The 27140-nt window shown below is 33.2% G+C and overlaps 1 protein-coding gene across 1 annotated transcript in view; it reads right to left on the minus strand.

Moving 5' to 3' along the window:
- Positions 1–26184, minus strand: part of LOC140446554 (uncharacterized) — a 432060-nt gene extending 405876 nt beyond the window's left edge. Inside the window, exon 1 of the mRNA XM_072539120.1 lies at positions 25906–26184. The gene's annotated coding sequence lies outside the window, so the exon portion shown is untranslated. The remainder of the gene's footprint in view (positions 1–25905) is intronic.
- Positions 26185–27140: the final 956 nt, after the last annotated feature.

Consider the following 27140-nt stretch of genomic DNA (forward strand, 5'->3'; position numbering starts at 1 on the left):
AATAACTTCAAAGAATGAATAATAGTTCCCTATTTGTGATTTTAATCTTGTATTCCGACGGTTTGTGTACCAAATAAGGAAATGAGGAAAACAGAACCACTGTTAGGAAAAGGTTAATAAAAGTTTAAATTTTTCGTTTGGTACGTTTGAAGATAATAAAGTAACAAAGTTAATTCCGCTCTTATTCTTCAAATATTTGCATAGTATTTGAAGATTATTTCGCATCAATTCTGACCAATTTTCTATAAAAAATATTGCTGTTTATCCTTCAATAGTAAGTCTATTATTTAGTTTTGTAGTCATAGACCATATGTCAAAAAAAAAGGTAATATAATGTCCGCTTATAAATAGGTACCTCTGAGGAATGGTCACTTGTCAGTGATTTATTACTTGTTCTTAATACCAAATTAAATTCACGTATAATATCTTTGAGATCTTTGTTAATAGTATCTAGTCACCTGCCAAGTATAGATGCGTACATCATGTTGTTGTCTGCAACAGGTATCCTTATATTACTAGATTTCTTTTTCCATGATTTAAAGACGATTGGAAAGACTCAGCAGCATGAGTAAAAATAATCTGATACCTTTCCCCGATTAATTTAACCTTTATAATTAACTTAAAAATCATATGGTAGTAGTAAACATAAACATTATAATTATGACGTTGATTCTTTGATGAATAATTTTTTTGTTACACTTTCCTGGTTTCTTTACGTATTTATCTTGAAACCTTTTATCAGGCATCGTTGGAAATTTTTAAACCAAATTTGATATTGTATTAATAGATACCGTATTTGCCAATTCTACGGAAACAAAAAAGTGAGATACATAGGTTTAATTACTTGTTTTCCTTTCTAAAGGTCATGCAATTTTGATATCGTTGTAATAAAAAACAAATAGATATTGATTAAGTGCTCATCATCAAAACTAATTTCGTTAGAATCTTGTCAAATAAATCATAAATGTTCTGGTTAATATTTGAGTTCATACTATACAGGGTGATCTACACTTCTAACATATACACAGCTCTTTATCGCTTCTGGTAAAACCGGAAGTAGCCATCAACAAAGGAAATACACTATTACGGTATGTTTAGATCCGGTATAAAATTTTTGATAAATTTTAGTACGTAAGTACCATACATCGAAAATTTATATTTTTTGTTATTCATCTTTTTTCAAAAATGTTAAAAGACAGGAGTTTGGATTAATTTTGAACTAGAAATGTTATTTTATATGGATTAAAACCACAATTGTATGTTTGTTTGACCTGTAAATATTTATAAATTGGCGCTGGGCAGCAACAACTTATTTGACAGTTGAGATACTTGGCCTTGATCTTCTAGGCAAATAAAAACCGCAAGGTTGCGAACGGTCAGGATAAATAAACATTAAATATACACCAAGAACAGAGATTTCAACAAATCCCAAATACGCAAACACGTCTGGGACAACAAGCACAGAGTACAATGGCAAGTTGCATCATGAAAGAAGTAGACATGAAAAGGAGAAAAGTATAAGAAGCAACTCTTCTCCTACTTAATGAAGAAAAATGAGTAGCAAACCCATAAGCAGTTATAGTAGGCTTTGGTTGCCAATATTAAAAGATGAAGTCAATAACAAGAACATGCAATAATAGTGGATTAATGGGAAGTTGGATACATACCATCTACAATCTAGATGGACTGAATATGTGTCAAGAGCAATGAAAATTATAATTATACCCACTCAGACGAAACCTATTAGCGGTACCAGTAGGAAATGAGAGTAGAGGTAGACTGATGAAATAGATTAAGCATCCAAATGTTTGTTTTGGTAGGCCCAAATTGCACCTTAAAATCGTAGATTGGAATAAACAAAATTGAATCATTGGTTTGCATTGAAAACTGTGGCTAGGAGAAATAAAAACGAAGATAGGCATTTCTCAGATTCCTGTTCCAGATGCCTCTAAGCCCAACCAATCGCTTGCTAGGTAAGAATCATGAGAGAGGGGTGCTGTTTGAGATCCAAAGTTGTGTGAATTAGATCGCGAAAACAATTTTTTTAAATCATTCCCGAATGAGATCTTGAAGACTCAGGTTAAATTTAACAACGTGTGGCCGTTACTGGCTTTTCGGCGAATGGCAACTGTTAATTGATTAAGTGTTTGAAAACATCTTTATCTTTGGAGATCAATTGTATTTTTGGTCAGTAGTGTTAGTAATAATATCCAGTCAATAAAATCATCATCATCATAGTCATTAACAACTTGGCAGATGATTTGTGGTTTATCATTCAGCTGTAGCAGCTCGGATAATCTGAGTCAATACAATAGTACGAAGTAAATCAAAAGCAAATATTAATTTATTGCAGAATGGGTCATCTTTAATTGCAGTGGGTATAGTTAAACAAGCCCACTGTCACTGTCATTTTTTACCTTTGCTGATGCAATACTTTTGCAATAACTATGCTGAATATTTCATTGATGGTGATCTAAGCAGGGGAAAAACACCTGCCGTGATTTATATGCTTCTTTAGCATTCCATATACTTGTCCCAGTGTCAGTTAGTGTGTGTTTATATGCCAGTGTGTTAGTGTTAGTGTTTTTTAATGAGGTATGTCCCCGTATTTTTGTGCATATTTTGATCACTAGTATTTTTTTGTATACAACACTAAATTTTCTATGTAAATTGTAAGAAGCAAGAATTTTACGTATCATGATATAATAATGAAAAAGGTAAATTTTAAATTTTAATTTTTTTAATAAAATTCCATATTAAGATCATTTTAAAAATTTTTACCAGATCATCAGGAGAAATTATTAACATTATATGAAGATGTAAGAAAGTATCAAATTGTAGTGGACATTTTTGCTTGTAAAATGTAAATTAGTAGGTATGTCCAGTTAAATCTATGATTTAGCTAATAATAAGTATAGCTTGTATGTAATAACATAGTATTTTTGATTTTTGTAACAATCCTTTTTCTCTTGGACCACATCTAAATAAATGCTAACAGGTTTGCTAAACCAACATACAAGGTAAGTGTATTGTGGCGCCATTTTTCCATTTATTTGGTTAAGTTTTTGGTCCATTTTCTTTCAGTTAGTAGGATTTAATTTCTTTATTCTTTCTTCAGTATCCCCCATGTCTAATTAGCAATCTGTGGACCCACATCCCAAAGCTCGCATTTGTGTCTTTCAAAGCAACCAAGTGTCGGTTGCAAAGTGAACGTGTATGGACCTGTAATTCTTCGCCCAACTTAAATTCTAATACTAAACTTCCTCCTGGGTTAATTTTTATATTCCCCCATAATTTTCAACTTCTGGGCATCTCCTGTCTTCCCTACCAGGCCAATGTATGTTACAAGAAACCACAAAATTGGTGTCACGAGAGAAAAACGAACTCGGAAGGAGAATGTGAAAATGCCGAGAAATATTTAGGAGGCAGTAGATTAGCTAAAGCCTGGAATTTTATTAAAAATGCACGAAAATATCAAAGGAAAATAATAAATACTAATACCGTTGGAATTTATACGTAATCAACTAATTCCAATTCATCTCATTCGAATAATAGCGACGCATTTTTTGTAGTATGTAACGTTATAAACGTCACATGTTTGTTATTTTTCTTTAAATAATTATTTTTTCTCAGTTTTACTTTTTATTCATTTATTGACATCTCTCTTTCCTTTTATTATTTTTATTCGAAATATAGTTGGCGCTCAACCCTTCGATCTAATTTCTAGTAACTAAATATTCTGTTTCTTTTCTTTTCTATCATCTTTTCGTAGATTTTAAATCGGCATATGATAGTGTCCTAAGAAATAAATTGTATGAAGCCATGGATGAATTCCACATCCGCGATAAACTGATAAGATTGGTTAAGGCTACAATGCGTAGAGTTGTTTGCAAAGTCGAAATACAGGGCGAACAATCACACACATTTGAAACGCATGTTGGGCTGCGACAGGGAGATGCGCTGCTGGCGTGTCTCCTTCATCCGGTCAGGAATGCCCAAATAGACAACAGAGGAAACATTTTTAATAAATCATCCCAAATTTTGGCATATGCAGATCATGTTGACCTAGTTGCCCGCACAACACTCAAGCTAGAAGAAATGAATACCACCTTGTCAAACGCTTCAAAAAATATGGGCCTGCAAGTAAATGAGGAGAAAACTAAGATAATGGCATTAAAACCCAACAAAAGAGCCAGAAAGATCGTCCACCAATTCACGGTTGATAACTCTACCTTTGAAGTGGTGGACAAATTCGCATACTTAGGCTCCCTGATCACCAAGGAAAACGTTATGACGGAAGAAAGGAAGCGAAGAATAATCCTAACAAACAAATGCTATTTTGGACTGAGTAGACATATGAGAAGCAGAAACTTAAGCAAAAAACAAAAATAACCATATACAAAACCCTTATACAACCAGTGTTGACATATGGGTCGGAGACATGTACCATTTCCAAGGTAGATGAAAATCTCCTGCTTATATTTGAACGAAGAATCCTGAGAAGAATATTCGGTGGCATCTGTGAAAATGGTGTTTGGAGAAGGAGGTACAACTACGAGATATATCACAGATATAAACATATATTTGGTGGTAAAGACGTAGTATCCTTTATAAAAATAGGAAGACTAAGATGGGCAGGACATCTGGCAAGATCACAGCAGAACAAACCTACTAGAAGAATCCTTATGTCACAACCTGTGGGAAGTAGAAGTAGGGGTAGGCCAAAACTCAGATGGAGGGATGGTGTAGATGAGGATGGTAGACAAATAGGCGCAGCAAACTGGCAACAGTTGGCAATGGATAGAACTGACTGGCGTAATAGACTTGTGAAGGTCGAAGGCTCTTTTGTAGGGCTGTAGCACGACTGATGATGATGAAATATTCTGTTATCTAAATTCCAATTTTAATTTTCAATAAATATTCTAATTCCTTTATTCAAACCTTATTATTATGTTCTATGAGATAGAACATATATATAAATGTATATGTCAGTTGGCTACTCTTAATTGTCATGTCAATTGTACTTCAAAATAGAAAGAAAAGTTGCTGTTCATCTATAAAAAGAATGTTTCTCTTCAAAATTTATTTATATATTAAATCTTTCTCTGGGTTTTTTTGGCTTAATTTAATTTTTGTCCTCCTTTTTGGGTGAAGACTTCCCGAACCACGTGGTCGATCATTGAAAATAAAATACTGAAGTAGGTGGCCGCTGGAACTAGCAACCAACAACTACATTCTGCAATCCTGTCAAACTACTTAAAGACAACATCAGATGTTTAAGTATCATTTAAAAATCTTTTTTGGAAAGCTGTAGGCAAGAGCTTTGATTTTATATTACTAAAATTGCAATTTTACATTTTTTTATGTATAATAAATATGATTAGCTAATACCTTGGTTTATTTGTTCTAGCTAAACTCATTTTTAAGATTTACTTCTATGATAAGACGTTCTAAAACACTTGAGAGACTGAGCTAGATGAGGCCTAACAATTGGCTCTCAAAGAAAGTGTTTTATTGTTCTACATTGGCTCCCAACTTTTGGAGAATTATTACCTATTGGCACCCACCGTTTCTAACGAGTCGTTCAATGGTTACACATTGGCGCCCAACGCCTAAAACCTAGTCCTTGATGGTTACAAGTTGCTTAAATGACTAACCTTAAGATAAAGAAGAAGGACTAATAAGTTATCTTGGCATAACTAACTATGCAAATAAGGTTTCAAATAATATGACCAACAGCCATAAGTTGAAAAATTTACAAATGCATTTTTTTTCATGAATTTGACAATAATTGGGACTAACTGTTAATGTTAACAACAATTAACTCAACACGTATTAACTTTTGGTATATCGAAGTTTAATACTATTTAAAAGTCAGTTCATTCCTTATATAAATAAATTTATAAAGTATTTAAAATGCAGTTGTAAACTTACTGTATTGTGAAATTAAATTATGATGTCAATTTCTAAAAAAGTTTACCAAGATCTACAAATATGTTTTTATGGACGTATAATATGGCTAAAGTTACAAAGAAGTGCAAATTTTCAGCCTTCGCGTCACAATATTTTTATATTAGTCTAATATGGGATCTACGTGAACCACCCGGTATTAATCTTACCCAATATAAGGCAATTATTTGAAAAACTCCGGCAATACAAACAAATGTAGAGAATGTAGAGACACTGATCATGAATAAATCTACCACGAAATGCACGCTCTATACTTATCAATTTACAGAAAAATATTACAATAATATCTTGAATAGATAACAGTTTAAGTAACAAGTGATAAAAAAAAACGAATAAAAGTAATATCGCCCAATAAATACAAACTTGGTGTTCACAAAAATCAAGTACTCTTATAATATTTAAGTTAGCGTTAAACAGCTATATCTTTAGGCATTTTGTACCTTTTTTTTAATATTATAATTTATGGTATTTCGTTGAGTACCAGACGTAATAGACGTAACGGTGTCAAAGAAGAATATCAGTTAATGGACAGGTATCAAGCCAGACTTGAAGAGTCGAACTCACTCTCTGAGTTATAATTTTTAGTTTTTAAAAGAGATCCTCGTGAATTTTCGGAAAATACGTTTTTCAGACATTAAAATATAGATAGTTATACAATAATAATAACAGATCACCAAAAAAATCATTTGGTAAATACTTTTTTAAAATGGTTTCTAAAAATGTGAAAACCTTTTACACCTTAAACACACAGACAATGCAATTTGTTGTACTATCGATAGTACGATAAATCGTAAAATAGACGTTTTGCCCACAGACGAGAAAAAGTTTCAAGCCATCGGTTATGCAACTGGTTCAGTATCAAAATATTCATCATGACACCAACCATTTCGAAAAAGTTAACAGCTGCTGTATTGCTGTAGTAGTAGTATTACTTAAGAATGGACAATCTACAGCTACAAGTGTTGCTACGTACTTCATAAATTTTAATGAGAGTATCAAATATAAGTTATCTAACTTATCTAATCTCTGATATGCTTCTATTATCTTTCTATCCTCATCTGTAGATCAGAAGAACACATGGGGAATGAAGACAGTTACAAATTTACTTAATCTACAGAAAGAATTAAAGTAATAGAATGCTCTGCTAACACCTTGGTACGCAGTATAATGACCTATGCAGCAGAGAATTGGGTAATAAATAAACGAAACAGGTCCAAAATCACAGCAACTGAAATGGAGTCCATGAGAAGAAGCTGCAGAGTGACAAAAATGGATCGCATCAGAAATGAGGAGATAAGACGAAGAATGACAGTAGAACAAGACATACTCAGCTACATCGAAGAAAAACGTTTAATTTGGTATGGACATGTGAGAAAAACAGATCATACAAGGTGGATAGCAAAGATTTGGGATTGGAGCCCAATAGGAAGGAGGAAAAGAATTAGACCCCGAAAATCATGGAGGGATGAAGTGAACGAGGCCATGGAAAGGCGAGACCTGGAGATGGAGAATTTCAGAACAGAAAGGACTGGAGACGTTGGCTGAAAAAAGGAAGGCGGCGACAGCTGTAAAAATCCTTATATAGATAGATAGATAGAATGCTCTCGATAAATTTCTATAAACTGCGTCCAAAAATTTCTATTATTATCCAATAGTATTTTACTTATAGATTCTACAAATTAGAGATGCAATTAGTACGAAAAAAAAATATAAATGTTACGTTAAAAGATTTTGCAACTTGAAATTGCATTTGGCAACTTGAAATTCATATGACAAAATTCGAGAACATAATATTTTATTTTTATACAATACGATATTCAAATAATATTTTGTCAAATAAAACTTTGCACTTTTTTGCTGACAATCATATTTATTCAAAAAGAATTAAACAAAACAAAATAATGTAGCAAAATAAATTGTCATTTCGTTAAATTGGGTCTGTAATTATTAATATAATTTCTGGCACTGTATTACTTCTCAATTCATTTATTACTACGCTGAAATCCCATCAACAAATCGTTTATCTAATAGAGTTTGATGACAGATTTCTAAGCATGCCATACTTTCCGAACGATTTAAGAGATCTTACGACATGTTGAACTACAACAAGATACACGTTACGATTATCGTTCCAGCGGTGGTATTGACTAACATAATCAAATATATTATCTTCCAAAATGCTACAGCTAGCAAATAAATTCTTCTGTATACAGCGGTGGGTACTGCAAGGAGACACCGTCTCTCCAAAGCTATTTAGGACGCTTTTAGAACATACTTGTAAGAAGGCAGATCTGAACGAGTATGGTATCAACATAAATGGAGAGAATCTCAGTCATTTGAAATCTGTACATAACACCGCTCTTATAGCCCATCGTATGGATGATGGAATAATAATATTGGAAAAATTATATCACGTTTCATTGAAAGTCAGACTTAAGATTAATTTGAACAAGATTCAAATCATGAATAATCTGGTGCTAAATCGAATTATTGCTGTTTTTCTTGGAGAATATATTGTGCAGACTGTATTACATAAGTTCGTAAGACATGACATTCGGTTGGGCAGAGATAACCAGACATGTGACCTCCCACGTCGCATAGGATTACCCTGAGCAGAGTTTGGTAAATTAAACTATGTGTTTAAGTCGGACCTACTCATATGCCTCAAAAGGAATGGTCAAATCTTTGACCGGTGTGTGTTACCTGTACTCACTTATGGAGCAAAAACATTATCACTCACAAAAAAGGGAGTGAATAAGATTGGCGTATCGCAGGGGGGTATTGGCGTTATGGAGGACCAGATGTTGGTTGTCTCCCTAAAGGCGCGTTTTCACGGGTCGATCTGGGTTGAACGATTTAGGTCGATTATTAAATCGAAAGCAAATTGAACATGTAAACCATAAACCGACTTGGCCGTTCGGCGGAGTGAGGCGATTCGACGGAAGTAGAAAGACTGTCTACTTTTGATAGGCGATTGTCGCCGAATCGATGTCGAACGACTGGAATAATCATTTTTTACTAAAATAGATGTTAGATAATAATTATTTTTCTTCCAAAAACGAATTGTCATTAGAACAGGCAATTTTCATATGTGTTTTTCTTTTCCATTGTAAATTTTATTGACTCCTCCTTTTACCTTTTATTTATATTAATCAGAAATGTATCCAACACAACATCTACATATTTCCAACATATTCTGGGCTTTCAATTTGAATTAGGAATGTTTGTTTTTAAGTCTTCCATCAATATATTAGCTAATAATGAATTTAAAGCAAAGCCCAAAAATTTTGTTTATAGAAATCATTGTTTAGATAAAAATAAGTGTTGTCAGTAGACCGTGTCAACAGTTCCATTATAGCTGATACATTTAATTTAGTTCTAGTTGTTAATCTATCATTTTGTAATTTGATCCTCATTGATTTCAAAGTTTTATCTAAGAAAATACCATCTTAATGGTGCATTTATAAATAGACTATTTATTTATGTAAAACCTTACTTAGAGAATATTAGATATACAAATCAATGTACCAAATTATATGAACATTTACTTAAAAAATATAGATAATTTTAATAAAATTTGTGATTTTTTTTCTCTAATCCTTGTTTTATTCAAGTCAAGCATAGCTACAGCTATACAGATCCCTCTTTATAGTAATAACTTTTCAGTTTGTTTTTGAATAATACATCATACACAATAATAATACATAAAAAAGGTGCTACATACTTGATTCATTTATGCCTAATTAATATATAACATCAGTCAACCTCCTATATATAAAATACCAAATTGGAAAAAATGCTGAAAAATATTTTTTTAAATAATTTTTAAAAGTACTTTAAAAGACCTTTAATTTTGATTTGCTATTATTTACTACTAATTTTAGAGTTATTCTTATAATTTAAACATTATTAAATTTATCAAACGGGTTAAATAGATGGATTGAAGTAATTATATTATTAATTTATAAAAAAAATGTTGCCGGTAATGCTTAACGCATATTTGTATCGTTTTTTGAATTTTCCCAGCAGTTTTTTCTAAAAGTTCTTTAAAATGTGCATTAACCATTCTTAAATGATTTCTATAAGCCTCTGGATCTCCCCCAACCATTTCTTGGAGCAGGCTTTGTGATGCACCATGAGTATTTCGTCTTAAAATCCACGGTCGTGTCCACCACCTTCGTTTATTTTTCTTTTTGTTTGATTTGGCGATTTCTTCTCGAATTGCATAACAAATTAATTCCACACCTACATTAAGAATTTCACGTGTAGCCATTTTGTACTACAAATAATTCAACATTCATCGACTGTCGTGTAAACCTTTTTGCTTTCGGCACAGATCGCATTATGGTCGAACGATCCAAATCGTTCAACCCAAATCGACCCGTGAAAACGCGCCTTTAAGGCGCGTTTTCACGGGTCGATCTGGATTGAACGATTTAGGTCGATTATGAAATCAAAAGCAAATTGAATATGTAAACCATAAATCGACTTGGCCGTTCGGCGGAGTGAGTCGATTCGACGGAAGTAGAAAGACTGTCTACTTTTGACGGGCGATTGTCGCCGAATCGATGTCTGGAACGACTGGAATCGAATGTGTAAACACCTGGTCGAAAGGAAACACAACGTACCGAAAGCCGAGTATAGTACTTCTAGCGTGTATAAAGTTGTTGTTTTTAGTACTACAAGCTGTAATTTTGGGAAAAAATGACTGAAAAATGGTCAGATGCAGGCATGGCAAGATTTTTGGATGCTTATCAAAACTATAATGTATTATGGAATCCACAAACCGAGCTTTATCGCAATCTACAAGTAAGGCGAGAGGCATTGCAAGCAATTCTACAACATATTAATAAACCCAATATATTAGAACAACATACAATCGTGAATTGAGCAAAGTATTAAAATCAGTAAAGGGTGGCTCTGGACCTGACGACTTATATGTACCGGACTAATTTGGCTTAAACATGCTGATAGTTTTTTGGGAACAGTAACGATGGGAGGCAGAAAAAGCCAATTAAACATGGTAGGTAGATAATATTTTTTTTATTTTTAAAAACATTCATTTTGTTGTACTAGTCCTTAATAAATCATTTACACATAGCTGTCTCCAGTGGCTAGAAATCGAAGAGCTATTTGCAATTTCAGCCCTGCTGGTAATGCTTCACGCATATTTGTATCGTTTTTTGATTTGTCTCGGCAGTTTTTTGTAAAACGTCTCCAAAATGAGCATTAAACATTCTTAGATGATTTCTATAAGCCTCTGGATCTTCCACAACCATTTCTTGGAGCAGGATTTGTGATGCACCATGGGTATTTCGTCTCACAATCCACGGTCGAGTCCACCACGTTCGTTTTTTGTTCTTTTTGTTTGATTTAGCAATTTCTTCCCAAATTGCACAGCAAGTTAATTGCACACCTACATTAATTATTTCACGTGACGCCATTCTGTACCACAATTAATTCAACATTCATCGCCTGTCGTGTAAACCTTTTTGCTTTCCACACAGATCGAATTATGCTCGAACGATCCAAATCGTTCAATCTAGATCGACCCGTGAAAACGCGCCTTTAAGGCGATTAAGGGGATTTAGGTCGATTATGAAATCGAAAGCAAATTGAATATGTAAACCATAAATCGACTTGGCCGTTCGGCGGAGTGAGTCGATTCGACGGAAGTAGAAAGACTGTCTACTTTTGACGGGCGATTGTCGCCGAATCGATGTCGAACGACTGGAATCGAATGTGTAAACACCTGGTCGAACGGAAACACAACATACCGAAAGCCGAGTAAAGTACTTCTAGCGTGTGTAAAGTTGTTGTTTTTAGTACGACAAGCTGTAATTTTGAAAAAAAATGACTGAAAAATGGTCAGATGCAGATATGGCAAGATTTTTGGATGCTTATCAAAACTATAATGTATTATGGAATCCACAAACCAAGCTTTATCGCAATCTACAAGCGAGGCGAGAGGCATTACAAGCAATTCTACAACATATGAATAAACCCAATATATTAGAACAACATACAATCGTGAATTGAGCAAAGTATTGAAATCACTAAAGAGTGGCTCTGGACCTGACCACTTATATGTACCAGTTCTAATTTGGCTTAAACATGCTGATAGTTTTCTGGGAACAGTAACGATGGGAGGCAGAAAAAGCCAATCAAACATGGTAGGTAGATAATATTTTTTTTTTATTTTTAAAAACATTCATTTTGTTGTACTAGTCCTTAATACATCATTTACACATAGCTGTCTCCAGTGCCTAGAAATCGAAGAGCTATTTGCAATTTCAGCCCTGCTGGTAATGCTTCACGCATATTTGTATTGTTTTTTGACTTGTTACAGCAGTTTTTTCTAAAAGTGCGTTTTTTCTAAAAATGAGCATTATCCATGATTTCTATAAGCCTCTAGATCTTCCACAACCATTTCTTGGAACAGGATTTGTGATGCACCATGGGTATTTCGTCTCACAATCCACGGTCGGGTCCACCACGTTCGTTTTTTTTTTTTTTCTTTTTATTTGATTTAGCGATTTCTTCCCAAATTGCACAACAAATTAATTGCACACCTACATTAATTATTTCACGTGACGCCATTTTGTACCACAATTAATTCAACATTCATATCCTGTCGTGTAAACCTTTTTGCTTTCAACACAGATCGAATTATGCTCGAACGATCCAAATCGTTCGGTCCTTAAGAGACCGAATCCAACACGAAGAAATACGTTTTAGAACAAAAACAACAGACGCTATCGAAAAACCCGCGTCGATAACATAGAATTGGGCAGAAAACGCCGCCAGATTTTTAGCCAACTATTTAAAAAAACATATTATCGAGTGGAGGTCAAGGCAAGAAGCACTTCAATGCACGGAGCAGAGGACGCCCAAGAACCAGATGGCCTGACAACCTGAAGCGTGTTAGCAATAACTGGATGCAAGCCGCACAAGACAGATACAGATTGATGATGATAATGATAGTGAGATTAGAGATTTCCAGGTCAATTGGCCAATAAGAAGGTTTTCGAGACGGGGCGATGCGCATCCCAATTCCCACTCTCCAATGAGACGACTGAAAATTAAGCAAATAGCTTATTTATTGGAAGTACATAAAAGGAGGAAAACTTTTCCTTTTTCATTATCTTCACTTTGATTAAATAAAGAAATATATTCGATGTGGCTCCAATTTTTGATATTGTTCTCTTTTCCTCTCTATTTTTTTCGATGTTCGATCTCTTCGTCAAACCAATATGCAAGTTTTCTCTGATTCTGGGATTGGTATCCGATGGGTTCTGTTGCAGCCTCCTAGAGACACATTTTTATACCAGAGCAATGTTCTTTGTTATATCATTTATATCAAGTATATATCATCTTTTTTTTCTACTTTCTTACAATTTTGAAATATCATCCAACTTCTTGTCTAAAAGTTGTACAAAGAAGAATGTTTCATTATTTATAGATTTATAGGATAGATATTGTAAGTTATACAAGCTTTGCATCTGTTTCTACAGATTATGTTAAACTTTTACCTCTATATTACATTATCTTACAATTTTTTTGTATTGTATGTAATATCATCTACCTTTGTTTCCAGACTTAACATCTATTGACTCATAGAATCAAAAAATATCACTTTAAAGACACATTGTCAAACAAACAAACCTTTTATCATTTACGGGACAGTTTTAAACACGTGTGAAATTGAAAGCCTGTCATGCCGTACACGGCCTGATTTCTGTTACTTAAACACGTTTAATTAATGTCACAGTTTCGCAATTAACAGAATTTATTGTTCTTATTAAAATTCAATAAGCAAAGTATGCGGAATTAATGCATAGATTTGCATAGAAAAAATATTGAATAAAAAAGGGAAATGGGTCAATTTTTTAACATATATAATATAATTTACTAGCTAGTTATTATTCCCATGAGATGAGTCAGTAAACAAAATTAATTTACCATAAATTATAAGTAACCACACACAAAATCAAGAAAATATCAAACTTACAGAAATACGTAATAAACAAATGGCAATTATTATCAATGTTCAATATCACCATCATCATCCAGCCCTTTGCGTCTACTGCTGAACATATGCCTCCCTCATTTTTGTCCATTGTGCTCTATCTTGAGCATTTTTCATCTAATTTCTTGACATTTTCTTGAGATAGTCAGTCCAACGAGTAGGGGGCCTTCCTCTACTTCTTTTGTCTAACCTTGGTCTCCACTCAAGTAATCTCTTCGTCCACCTTTAATCACTGATTCGGGCGACGTGTCCGACCCAGTTTCATTTCAGTGTGGCAATTTGGGAAATTACATCGGTAACACTTGTTCTTCTCTTAAGTTTTCATTTCTAAGCCGGTCACGAAGTGATATACTCAGCATTGACCTTTCCATTTTCCTCTGAGCTATTTGCACCGTTTTAGAAGTTGTAGCTGTGAATGTCAAAGTTTCAAAATTGTCAAATGTTTTACGTTTTAAAGAAATTGGTATATCGCTTTTAAAGATTTCTTTGAGTTTTCCATAGGCTGCCCATGCTAGGATTATTCTTCTTCGTAGTTTGCATACTTGGTTGGCTCTTGTGATCTTTATTTCGTGTCCAAGGTAAATATATTTTTCCACCAGCTCTACTTCGTTGTCACACACTGGCACACACTAACTGAAGTTGATGTAGCATTGTACATATCTCCTTGAGGTTGTCCGAGAACAAAACAGTTAGGTTTTTTACAAGCATATTCTAGTACTGTGAAAAACAGTTTAGGCGATTAGGTATCACCCTGTCGAACTCCTTTGCCGATTGAGATATGATCCGTGTTTTATGTAGTGTAACCGACATAGTTGCGTTCTTGTATGTATTATAAATTAACCTTGTATATCGGTAGTCAATGTGGCATGCTTGTAGTGCTTCCAGGATTTTGTCAAATTCTACCGTGCCAAAGGCTTTATGGAAGTCTACAAAAGCCAGATTAGACGATAACACCACGATAACGCACTGCTGTGACTACAAATATCTAGATATCACTATTTCACAAAATGGAATATTAGTCAAAGGCATAAGAGAGAGAACTACGCCAGGGAGAAAAGCAATCACAATGTTAAACAGCATTTTATGGGACCAATCCATCAGCAAGTAAAATAAAAAGAGGATATATGAGACTATAGTAAAAAGTATCACTTTATACAGCTGTGAGGTATGGCCACTGAAAGAAAGAACACTGGCAACGCTGAAAGCGACGGAAATGGATTTTTGGAGAAGAGTCGCAGGAAGATCCAGAAGAGAAAGGATTACCAACGAACGCATTAGAGAAATAATGGGAATCAAACAAACAATCACAGATGACCTAACAACAAAACAACTTATCTGGTTCGGACACATACAAAGAATGGATGAACAACGAATACCAAAAGAAATATTAAAATGGCAACCAGAAGGAAAGAGAAAACGAGGTAGACCGAGAAAAAGTTGGAAGGAAGGAATAAATAAAGAACTGAGAGAGAGGGCCATAGAAGAAGACCTATGGAACAACCGGACTAAGTGGCGATTTGAAGTCGGAAAACGGCGGAGAACGTTATAAACCGACAAGTAGTAGTAGTAGTAGTACAAAAGCCAGAACGAGTAGTCGATTGTATGCCATAGTATTTTCTATTACCGTTTTAATGCTAATCAGCACCTGATCTTGATCTAAATCCGGTACGAAATCCCGCTGCTACTATTGGCTGATAGAAATCAAGTTTTTTCTCAAGACGATTCGTTACTATTCTTGTAAAGAGTTTGTATAGATGACTAAGAAGACTTATAGGTCTGTAGTTTTCTAATTCATGGGGATCTCCTTTTTTACAAAATAAAATTACCTCAGCATTGTGCCATTTGTCGGGTATATTACTGTCCAAAAGGCACATGTTAAAAAGGTCTTTTATTTTCTTAAGTAGACAAGTGCCTCCGATTTTCTTTCCTGATTGCATCAGTAACTACACAATCTTCGCCTGGAGATTTGTTATTCTTAGCTATACTAGTCCGGTAGTAGTTCTGATTCTTGGTTGACAATGCCCTTTTTCCTTGTTAATATTTCTGGTATAGTCGGTTCGCTATATTTACGCGGGTTTCGGATTAAAAATTGTATTGTATGACCCAGTTTTAATTACCTGCTCTTTGGGGAAATATCAACTGGTCAAATGAAATGAAAAATAATCCATAACTTTTTTTAATTAAATAATAATGGAAAATCTTTTATATAATTGACGGTATAATAAGGAGAATTACTTCATTAATGGAGTCTAATGTGGCTAATATAAACCTAATAATAATTTTATATTACATTTCACACAGAAAATATGGTCTATGTATATTTGTTCCATGGAGAGAATTTCTAATGAAAAATAAAAAAATTTAACTTGCCAACAAAAATGAAAATCAGTCATTATCATCAAAAATATCATAATCGTCATCGTCATCACCATTAATTGTTATTATGATTATACTTATTTCGTTTATTTTATTTTCACGAGTCTACCAATCTTCTATTAGTTTCTCGCACTTGAATATACAGTTGCACCACACTTCTGGAGTTACAATTGAAAGTGCCTTTCGCCAAGTTTCCCGAACTGCGTCGTCGCTATAACCGTTAGGCCCAATATGGCTGTCATAATATTGTTTTGCTATTCCCCATATATATTCGATGGGATTAAACTGGCAATGATACGGTGGCAGACGTAAAACTTGATGACCGTAGCTTTCAATAATCTGATCCACAACAAAGGTTTTTGGTTTTGCGTGGATATTTGCCAAGCGTAATAATTCTGATTTTAAAATATGTTGTGTAAATGGTATATGTTCCTTTGTCAACCATTCTTTAATTTTATTAACAGTCCAAGAATTCGTTGGACTTTTGTTTAATACTTCAGAATGGTAAGGTGCATTGTCTAAAATAATTACGCTGGGCTCACTTAAACCTGGTTGAAGTTTTTCATGTAACCATTTTACAAACATTTCTGTGTTAATATTATCGTGATAGTCACTTGATTTTGATTTAGATAAAAATATTAAATCAGCACCTTCTATAAAACCCGATTTCGCTCCTGCATGTAAAATTATGTGTCGCTTCCCTTCTCCATCAGTATGTTTGATAGACTTTACGTTATCATCTTGCCATATTCTCTTGGTTGCACCCCTAGAAAATATCCATGTTTCGTCTAAATATATAAAATTTGCCCTTTCTTCTTTTAATTTAGAATATTTTCTTAGAAAGTTAATTCTTTTATGCACAACAGAACTTCTTTCACAAAGGGCTTTTCTGTTATCCTCCTTTTGAAATTTGAAACCCAAATTATGTATCACTTGCCATAGACTTGTTCTGCCAATTTCGTCAAATTTTCTATCTTTTAATTCCGAGAGAATTGTGTTTAAGGTCACATGTTCCTTGTTGGCTCGCATTCGATAAATGGTATCACGAATTTCAAATTTTTTTCCATCTGGAATATCTTTCGTTTTCAATGATAGGCGAGTTTTTCGGTGATCTTCTTTCGGCCGTTTATTATTGCGATTTTGTAATACTCCTCTTAGTTTGGTTTCACTAATTCCTAGAGCATCAAATACGCGTTGTTGAACAGACATTACCGATTTTAAAGGACCGCCATTTTCTTTTTCATCCGTAAAATACTTATGTACACTACAAATTAGACTATCTACATCTAACACACGTCTAGGCATTTTTAAATATTTCCACCAAACATACAATGTCAACACTGGCAAAGAATCAATTCAAGTGCAATATTGTAACAAATTTATACCTACCCTAATGTTATTTTAATGTATTTTAAAATATGACCATTAATGCAGTTTTTACCTAATTTTCTGGGAAGTCGTTTACTGCAACTGGTTATCAATGAGTCATTAGCATAATTTTGTTAATCCGAAACCCGCGTAAATATAGCGAACCGACTTTACTTATCTTCTCTGCTATTTGCTTTGTGTTGGCTTGTGTACAGCAATTTGTAGAAGTCTTCAACTATTTTAAGGATCTCCTCTCTCCTCTCCTCTCTGTTGGTTGTAAGATGACCATTTCTATCTATAATCTTTATTATCTACCTTGTCCCCGTTCTTAGTCTTTTTCTCAATACTTTCATACTTCTATTGTTCTCAATGGTATGTTCGATTTGATCTTGGTTGTATTTTCGAGTGTATTGTCTAACAGCTTTGAATATTTCTTTATTTAATTTTTGTAGTTCTTTTCTGTATTATTTGCCTGATATTTTAGCTAACCTTCTCTTCTTTTTTAAGTTCTAGGATAGAATTTGTTTTGACTTTCCAGTAAGGCATTTGTGAATTTATTATTTAAGTCGTTTATATTATTTTCTGTTTCAGGACTACTAATGTAGAAAATAACACCCAAAAAATGTGGGCTTGAACTAGATGACAAGTATTATCAAGGTTAATAATGTACAGAAAATATCATATAATTGTATGTTAATCAATAAAACGTTTAAAAATCGCGAAAAAAATTAAACAAATAACTGCATCAATAAACTTTTTCATCAAACATATTTATAATTGATATCACACGTTTGCAGAAAGTCTCATAGTTTAAAAGATATTTTTATTGTAGTAAAATCCAGATTACTCTACCTTTAATAGGAATAATCCAAAGGTGAAAGTAAATTAAATGTTTTGGGTTTTGGTAGTAAATTACATTGTCGACAGAGGAAGGTAAGTGCTACAACAAAAGTAACAAAAGAAAGGTGTTCAAAGCTGCTGCAAGATAGTTTTTCTTCGAATTTCTTTACGAGGGATATTAGCCATATCGGCCATAAAATCGGTATTTTTGGAAAATGAACCATAAAAATTGTTTTCTAGCGTAGTTTTATATTTGGCTATGTTTTTAATAATAGTGTACATAAATAAATCAAATCAATGTGTAAATGAAGTGTGCATATTCTTAGCAATTGATCGCCAATTAAAGGAAACTAGAAACTTACACAAACAAGTGCGTGGTAACAGTAATCCAGCAAAAAACCGTGCAAATCAGTGCTCCAACTCATTATAGCGACAAGATTAGGCATTTTTACTTCGACAATATCCAGCACGTTGGATAGGAAGGGGTCACGATGCACCAATTGAATGGGCACCGCGCGGTCCAGATCTTAATCCAATTGATTTTGGTTTTTGCGGATTTATGAAAGATTATGTTTATTCCGTGGAAATAACTCGTGGAGAACAATTAAGAAACCGAATTTTGGAAGCTATAAATAAATTTCCACAGCGACATTTAATTTTTCTAAATATTTGGTACTCATTGTTGAAACGATGTAGAGCCTGTATACAGGAAGGGGCAGGTCATTTTTAACACTTTTTAAATTAAATTAATATATTTTCTGTTTCTAATTGAAATAGTAAACTTAATATTTGTAAAAATATAATAGTGCAGTTAAAAAAGTGGCTTCTAAATTAAACCACCAGTTAGAAGAAGAGAATGAATCCAAAAAGTAGATTTTCGGAAATCAGTAAAAACTGTTTATTCGTTCTATTTAATTTTTTCTTGTTTAATAATGACATCTACTATAAAGCACAATTTACATAAGTTAATTTGGACTGGAGAAAAGCCCTCCAATGATTTTCGTTATCTATAAAAACGATAAAGAATATCTTGGATTTATTCCTTTCTTAAAATTTATATTTTTTTGACATGAATAAAGACACAAAATTTTATGAAAAAGCCTTTTTTTATTTAAAGTAATTTATAAAAAACAAGCAAATACAAAAATATCATTTCCATAAATTACCCTTCTTCCTTAATGATATTATCTGATGCAGTAGTTGACCATGTAAGGATGTTTTCGTAAAATTCTTTTTTATCTTCTCGAATACTTATATGGAATTATTTTCCGAACGTCTTCCATCTTTTTCTCATTTATTGGTATTTTTGTATGCTCTGGTAGTAGGCAAAGAAGGGATCAGCTAATTTTTTTTGAAGAGGAAACCTCTGTTTCAGAAAACCATCTATTTGTTCTGAAACTGTTACGTATCCATTATGGGAAGAAGAATACTCTAAATATCTATATTTGAATATCATAAATGTAGACGTTTTGTCCACCGACTTACAAGTTTTTTTGTAATAATTTTTCCAGGTATGTTTAAAGTCAAATATGTCGTCTGAGGTGATTGTTGTTACCGAAAATCTTGCTTTGGCAGTAGGAATTATTAGATTGTATTCCTCTGGTACGTAAATCCTATCTTTTCTTCTGATAAGTCTTTTTGCTGTTCCGAAATTTCGATCGCACTGTAAAAATGAATGTCAACGCACAGGAAAGTACTGATACTGAACACTCTGATTTTTACCGTCTAGTTCTAGTTGATACAAATTTTATTTCAAAACGATTTCCCGCGCGTAATTGACGTTCAAAGCCGCCGGTCACTTCAAGCGTTGTTTCTAAGAGAACGGTTCACTCTACACAAAAAGTGCTACAAAAGATTTTTGTTCAAAATTATCGCAGCTACATTTTTTATTTGAAACATTTTTTTCTACGGCGTACAGATTCTTGGTAAATCTATTTTTTCCGTTGTTCCCGCCCTACGAGGGGGGTTTTAGGGGGAAGCCCGTGGGTAGGAGTGGTAAACGTTTTTAAATCTTTTTTGGGGTCCCAAAATTGACATACTTAGCAAAAACAGCTTGTTCGTATGATTTTTAGAGGTTCAATGGCATTTTCGTCTCTGACGACTGGAGTAAAAACGGTATTTCCAATCTTCTAATTCTTAATACATAGTAAAAGTGAAAAATGAAAAAAATTATTACTAATAAATGTATTTGCATTTCTACATATTCTCTGTTTGGGTTTATTTGCTATAAGTTCTATAATAGGATTCTAAATAAAATAAATCTTTAGATCTTTTATCTCTATAGGGAGTAGGTAGGTAAACCTTTAGAAAAGAGCATAGTAATTCCTCGCATTATTTTATAAATAAAAGCCACGCGTAAAGTGAGACCGTACTTTGTGACAGTGGCCTCTAAAATTAAACTTATTATCTTTGCTGATCGATTAGAAATGGTAGAATAATTAAAATTTTGTATTTCAATACTGGATTATGCGACTATATCTATCGAAATACTTTATGGTTGAAAATACAAAACAGATACAGGAGAAAGACTGGACAGTAAAAAGTATTTAGTGAACGAGAGGAAAATGCGTTTGCAGTCCATGTAATTACTGTATCAGCTTTTGCTTTTCCTGTAACTAGACCCTATTACCCTGTCACCATTACTGTTTAACGTGTACAGTGAAGCCATATTAAAGGAAGCGATAGCGGATCTGGGTGATGGAATCTCTGTAAACGGAAGAATAGTAAATAACATAAGATTCGCTGATGACACCGTTATAATGGCAGACACCCTGGAATCGCTACAAGAATTGGTAAATAGAATTAACGATTATTGCATTAGATACGGACTAAAAATAAATAAGAGAAAAACTAAATTTATGATTGTCTCAAAAACGCAACATGGAAATGAAAGATTAATGATAGAGCAAACCCAAATAGAAAAAGTAGAGACATACAAATATCTGGGAACCTGGGTTGATGACAAAAATGACCAAAGCAGAGAAATCAAAGTCCGAATTGAAACTACAAGGCAAGCATTTGTGAAAATGAAGACAATGCTTACCAACAGAGACCTTCAGTTGTATCTCAGATTGAGGGCTCTAAGATGTTACATATTTTCTATCTTACTATACGAAATGGAAGATTGGACATTGAAGAAACAACACATAAGAAAAATAGAAGCGTTCGAAATGTGGTGTTACAGAAGAATATTAAAAATTCAGTAGGTTCAAAGGATTACCAATGCTTAGGTACTACGACGTCTAAATAAGGAGTTAGAAATTATGAACAGCATAAAAAGAAGAAAAATAGAGTATTTGGGTCACATAACCAGAGGAGAAAAATATGAGCTGCTGAGAATTATTATGCAAGGAAGGATCCAAGGAAGAAGAAGCATAGGAAGAAGAAGCATCTCCTGGCTGAGGAACCTTAGAGAATGGTTTAACTGTAGTTCACTACAACTTTTCAGAGCAGCAGCCAACAAAGTGACCATAGCCGTTATGATATCCAACCTCCGATAGGAGATGGAACTTTAAGAAGAAGAAGACCCTATTAGAGCCGCAAGGCAAAAATGTTAAACTCTTTAAAAACAATATGCCAGTATTGAAATGGGTGAAATCATTTTTAAGATGACATCCGCAACTTTTTCAGAGGATGGCGCAAACTACTTCACATGCTAGATCTGATACTGATGATGAAATCATAAATAATTTCTTTGATCATTTGGAGGTGGAACTACAAGGCATTCCTGCATGTTTCATTTAGAATTATGATAAAAGTAATTTTGATGATAACCCTGCACAAACGAAAATAACGCATCTAAAGCATGTACTTCTTTAATGGTATGTGGCGTATAATATAATGGCTTGAGGATGATTTGGTTATCAAGTTTTTAAGGACTGGTTTCTACAACTTCTACTTCCAATATTACAACGACAAGAAGGGCGAAAGGCAATCACAAGCGAAAATCTTAGTTCCCATTTAAATCAGCAGGTCATTCAAGAATGTGAAGCTAATGATATTCGTTTTATAGCATTACCACCTAATACCATAATTTGCATCAGCCACTAGACGTAGCCTTTTTCCGTCCTATGAAGGAGAAATGGCGGAAGATCTTGAGAACACATTGAAGGCAAGTAGTCACGGTAGCAGACTTTCTTCTATACCAAATGATGAGTTTCCCAGTCTTTTAAAAAATCTGATGAACCAATTAGATGAGAGAGCGGCTAACAATGTAAAATCCGAATTTAGAAAGACTGGAATTTTTCCTTTAGATCGCCAACAAGTATTAGATAGTTAATGTAACCCTATTGTTTTACCGCAACAGCAGATAGTAGGCTAACAAATATAAGAACCGACACTACCAAAGGGAGGCAGTGCCACCAGGAAAAAGTATAAGTGACTGGAACAACGATATTGCCACTGCTGTAAATACAAAAAAGGATGATAAGTCTCAGCCTGGAATCTCTGGCATCCAACAACAAAAAAATAGTTCAGGGGATGAACATCTTTCTAGTATTGAAAACGCACATTCTTCAGAAGATGTTTTAGTACCCAAAGAAGTGGATAAGTCAGAGGGAAAGTATGCAGTTGTACAATTTGAAGGAAAATATTTTCCTGGCCATATCACTAATATCTCCAAAACAGGAGCAATGGTTAATGTAATGGAATCTGTTGGAAAACAATGGAAGTGGCCTGAAAAAAAAGATGAAAATGCAAGTAAAGACGCAAGCGCAACGTGGAAAGCTAGCTTTATTTGACATTCTAGAATTTAATAATACCCAGCATTGAATAATCCCCAGGGGTTTTATAAAGTTTCGTCATATTTTTTTAGATTTTTTGGTTGAGTTTACCGAAAGTACAAGCTGATTATAGCCGCAAATGTCAAACATTTTAGCAGTATTGGCATGTTTTTATAATGTAGATGCTGTATGCTTCAAATATAAAAAGATAAGGCTTTAGAAAAGTACATTTTGTTTATATTATGGTATAAATACTGCAATTTTTGATTTATATAAAACACGAATAAGTAAATATTTGTTTATTTGAAGATTAATTGCAGTTAATTATTAAAAATTTGTTTTTGGCAATTACCTTTTGATAGATTAGGGAACAGATTTGGCAATCGTCAAATCAACAGTTGCCAAATTGCAATAGATGCTTGCAATTAATCTCGAGACAGACAAATATTTACTCGTTATTGTTTCATATAAATTAAAAATTGCAGAATTCATAAAATAGTATCATCAATATGTACTTTTTAAAAGCTTTCACTCTTTATATTTGAAGCATAAAACAGATGCATTCTAAAAAAATCCGAACACTGCCAAACCGAAATATTTTAATTCTTGGTTGACATTTGCGGCTATGATCAGCTTGTACTTTCGGTAAACTAAATTTCTTTGTGTCAGAGTTATAAAATTCCCTTTAACACAGAAAAATTTACGTGTCACAAAGAGACCTCCATCTATGGGGAGACTTTGTGACAACTTTCTTTGACATTTTCTTGATTTCCATAACATATAGCGGATTATAGTTTTCACTGAACACAGAGGAAATATTGAGTTTTCACGTTGTATTTTTAAAATTATAATAAAACAAAAGTTTATGTATTATAATATCATCACAAGATCTAAAAAAGTGTCACAAAGTAGCCTCATTTTACGGCACATCTAGTAACATTCGTCTTTCTTAAGACTAGTCAATTTAAGTAAAGAATTTATATCATTATATTCAATTTCATTTACGGGTATTCTTAATTTAAAAGCTATAAATCTTAAAAACTTTTTCTGCACTCTTTCTAACAGATCTTTTAGCATTATTTATAATACGGAGACCATATATTGCTACCATATTCCATAACGTATGTGTTGCAGTATTTCAAATATTGCAACATTTAAAAATATTAAGATCTATTTATCCAACATAGAAATTAACAATTATCATAAACATCCACAAATTGCAAAATACTTTCTGTATAAGAAAAATTTTATATGACTTTATTTTATTCTTAACTTTGTCAAAGTATGCATATATGAATGAAAATATTAATACACTGCGCAATGAGTAGACTCATAGTTTATAAAAGATTTCTTCTGGATAAGAAAATTTTTATGTGGCTTTATTTCATTCATTAACTTATCAGAATATGCACTCATGATTAAAAATATTAATATACTGCGCAATGAGAAGATCTATAGTTTTGAATTTACCGTGTAAACAAGAATTTTTTTTTTTTAAGAAGCTGCATTTAGTCGACGAAACAAAATAAATAGCGATCTTCTTAGAAGGGTCTAGCAGGATTAGTAAGATGTAGTATTAAGACCTTTTTGAAATTTGTGATATTGATAAATAACAATTGCATGCTATCACTACTTGTCGAGCGAAATCAATTATCCCCAAATAGCGTCTTCCCAAGAGCGCGCCCAAAAAAAAACGATACTTTTTTGAAGTCTACGTTAAAATTATTGTAATGACATTAAAATTTTGCAAAATAAATCCACAAAAAGGTTAATGTACCAAAAATTTTAGTTTCCAACATAACAAAATAATTTAAAAAAATTATTTTTAAAACGGCTTCCGTTGGGATAGCCGAAACGTTAATAGAAAGTTTATTTTATAGTTGTTGTTTACAAAAAAAGCTGCAGCTTGTTGCTTAATCTTATTTTTGAATTCCTATTTTTTCTTATTTATTCATATATTAATCTCTAACTCTTCGCTTCCGTCTCTTGTTATAATTTATATCTGATTACATTTTTCTTGATTTTTTTTTTTAATTCTTAAAGTTTAGTTTATTGTTGATCGCCCTTTGAATGAGTCCTATATATCCTAAACGTTATGTCTACATAGATCTTTAAAAAATATTGGCATTATTTTTGCTTGTTCTTTATTCCGAATTGAATAACAATAGGTAGATCTCCTTGTCTTAATCATAGTAACTTCAAAGAATATAGACGCTTAAGCGTCTATATTCTTTGGTAACTTTGTGCAACAAAGTGGCTATCATTATGTTAACTTTTCATTATTAATGGCAAATGAAGAGGAATGGCAAATAAATTTCTGTATATAATAACATTTTTATTAATGAACAAGTTGCATAGATCTGTAACAATTTGTATTTAAAAATTGTTGTTTATGTCAAAAACCGCAATGTTTACGAATTCTGTGTAATTTTTATAGATAGCGTTTGAAATTATTATATAAACATCAAAACTGTGGAAACCGATAACAACTTGCAAGTAAATAATATGTTAATAAAACCAGCGAGAGACATTGAAGTATAAAAAATTCTTACGACTACCTGCATTGAATCGCCTGCGAAAATTTCACGCTAGGGTACTTACTTAACTCGCCGCAAAGAAGAGAAAAATTAACGGGGTATCCACCTGGCAAACACTAAGTCCGCGGTTTCACACACACCACACTCATCTCTACGACCGGCGAAAACATTCACACCAAAAAACTCACAGTAACCACTCGAAAAAAAAAATAAGTAATAAGAATACAAATTTTGGCACGACAACACCAAAGAGTCGAACTAGAAGTGCATTGAATGCCGCTACGAAGAGATCTGCGACCGCCAGTACTGTATACTGTCTACTGCACGGTTTGCTTTAAGCTACGCGACTGGTGGCTTGGATTGTAGTTCTTGCTTGGGTAAATAGGTAACCGAGGAGATTGGGGGTAATAAATCATACAGTGGACAAATTTGACTCAATTTGCAGTATTTTGTAGACGGGCACTTTAAGTGGACCGATTAGGAGCTACAGGGTGGTCTGGTTTGGGCGGGACACGACAACAGTGAAAAATTGTCGAGATTTTTTGTAAACGGCGCTATTGGCATAACAGACGGGTGCAATATTTTCTTTTAAACTTAGTTTAGAATAAAAATGTAAGCAAAAATAATAGTTTCTCCTTAAATTTCTTTAAAACTAAATATATTTTATGGCCAGACTATTGAACTTCTTTTTATTATTGAAATGCGTCTCAAATTTATAATTTTCTTGAAATAATTATTAATAAATTATTTCAACTTACGTACTCTAAACTCCGTTTGAAAATGATTGAGAACACAGTTTTTATGACACAGTTGATAATCCTTGAAACAAAATTAATTGAATTTTTCTTGTCTCAAATGTTGCAGTGCTTTAAGTAAACCAATAATGTGGTTACCTTCGTAATCTGTCCAGGTAGTTTTCCAGGTAAGTTTGGTACTAATTTAAATATTACGTTTATATGGAATTAAGTCACAATTGATTGTACAGAACATTACACTTTATAATAATTGTTATTTAAAGTTTCAATTTTCACTCCGGAAAACGTTTTTAAGAAAGATTAGTTTAAAATAGTGTGATGTTTTTATAACAAAGTTGTTTAATTAAGTTGTTTGTTATAAAAACGAGTCACTCTATGAATCCTCTACGTCCAATACATTGTTTTGGAAAATTTGCATTGAAACCAAAAATTTTGTGATAATTGACCATTCTGTTGATGTGCAGGAATAATTTGGTTATTTAGTAAATCTAAATAGGGGAGAGGGGTGTAAAATGATCCACATAAGAAAAAAACTTGAATTTTA

The sequence above is a fragment of the Diabrotica undecimpunctata genome, chromosome 1, assembly GCF_040954645.1.
Source record: "Diabrotica undecimpunctata isolate CICGRU chromosome 1, icDiaUnde3, whole genome shotgun sequence".
Classification (NCBI taxonomy): domain Eukaryota; kingdom Metazoa; phylum Arthropoda; class Insecta; order Coleoptera; family Chrysomelidae; genus Diabrotica; species Diabrotica undecimpunctata.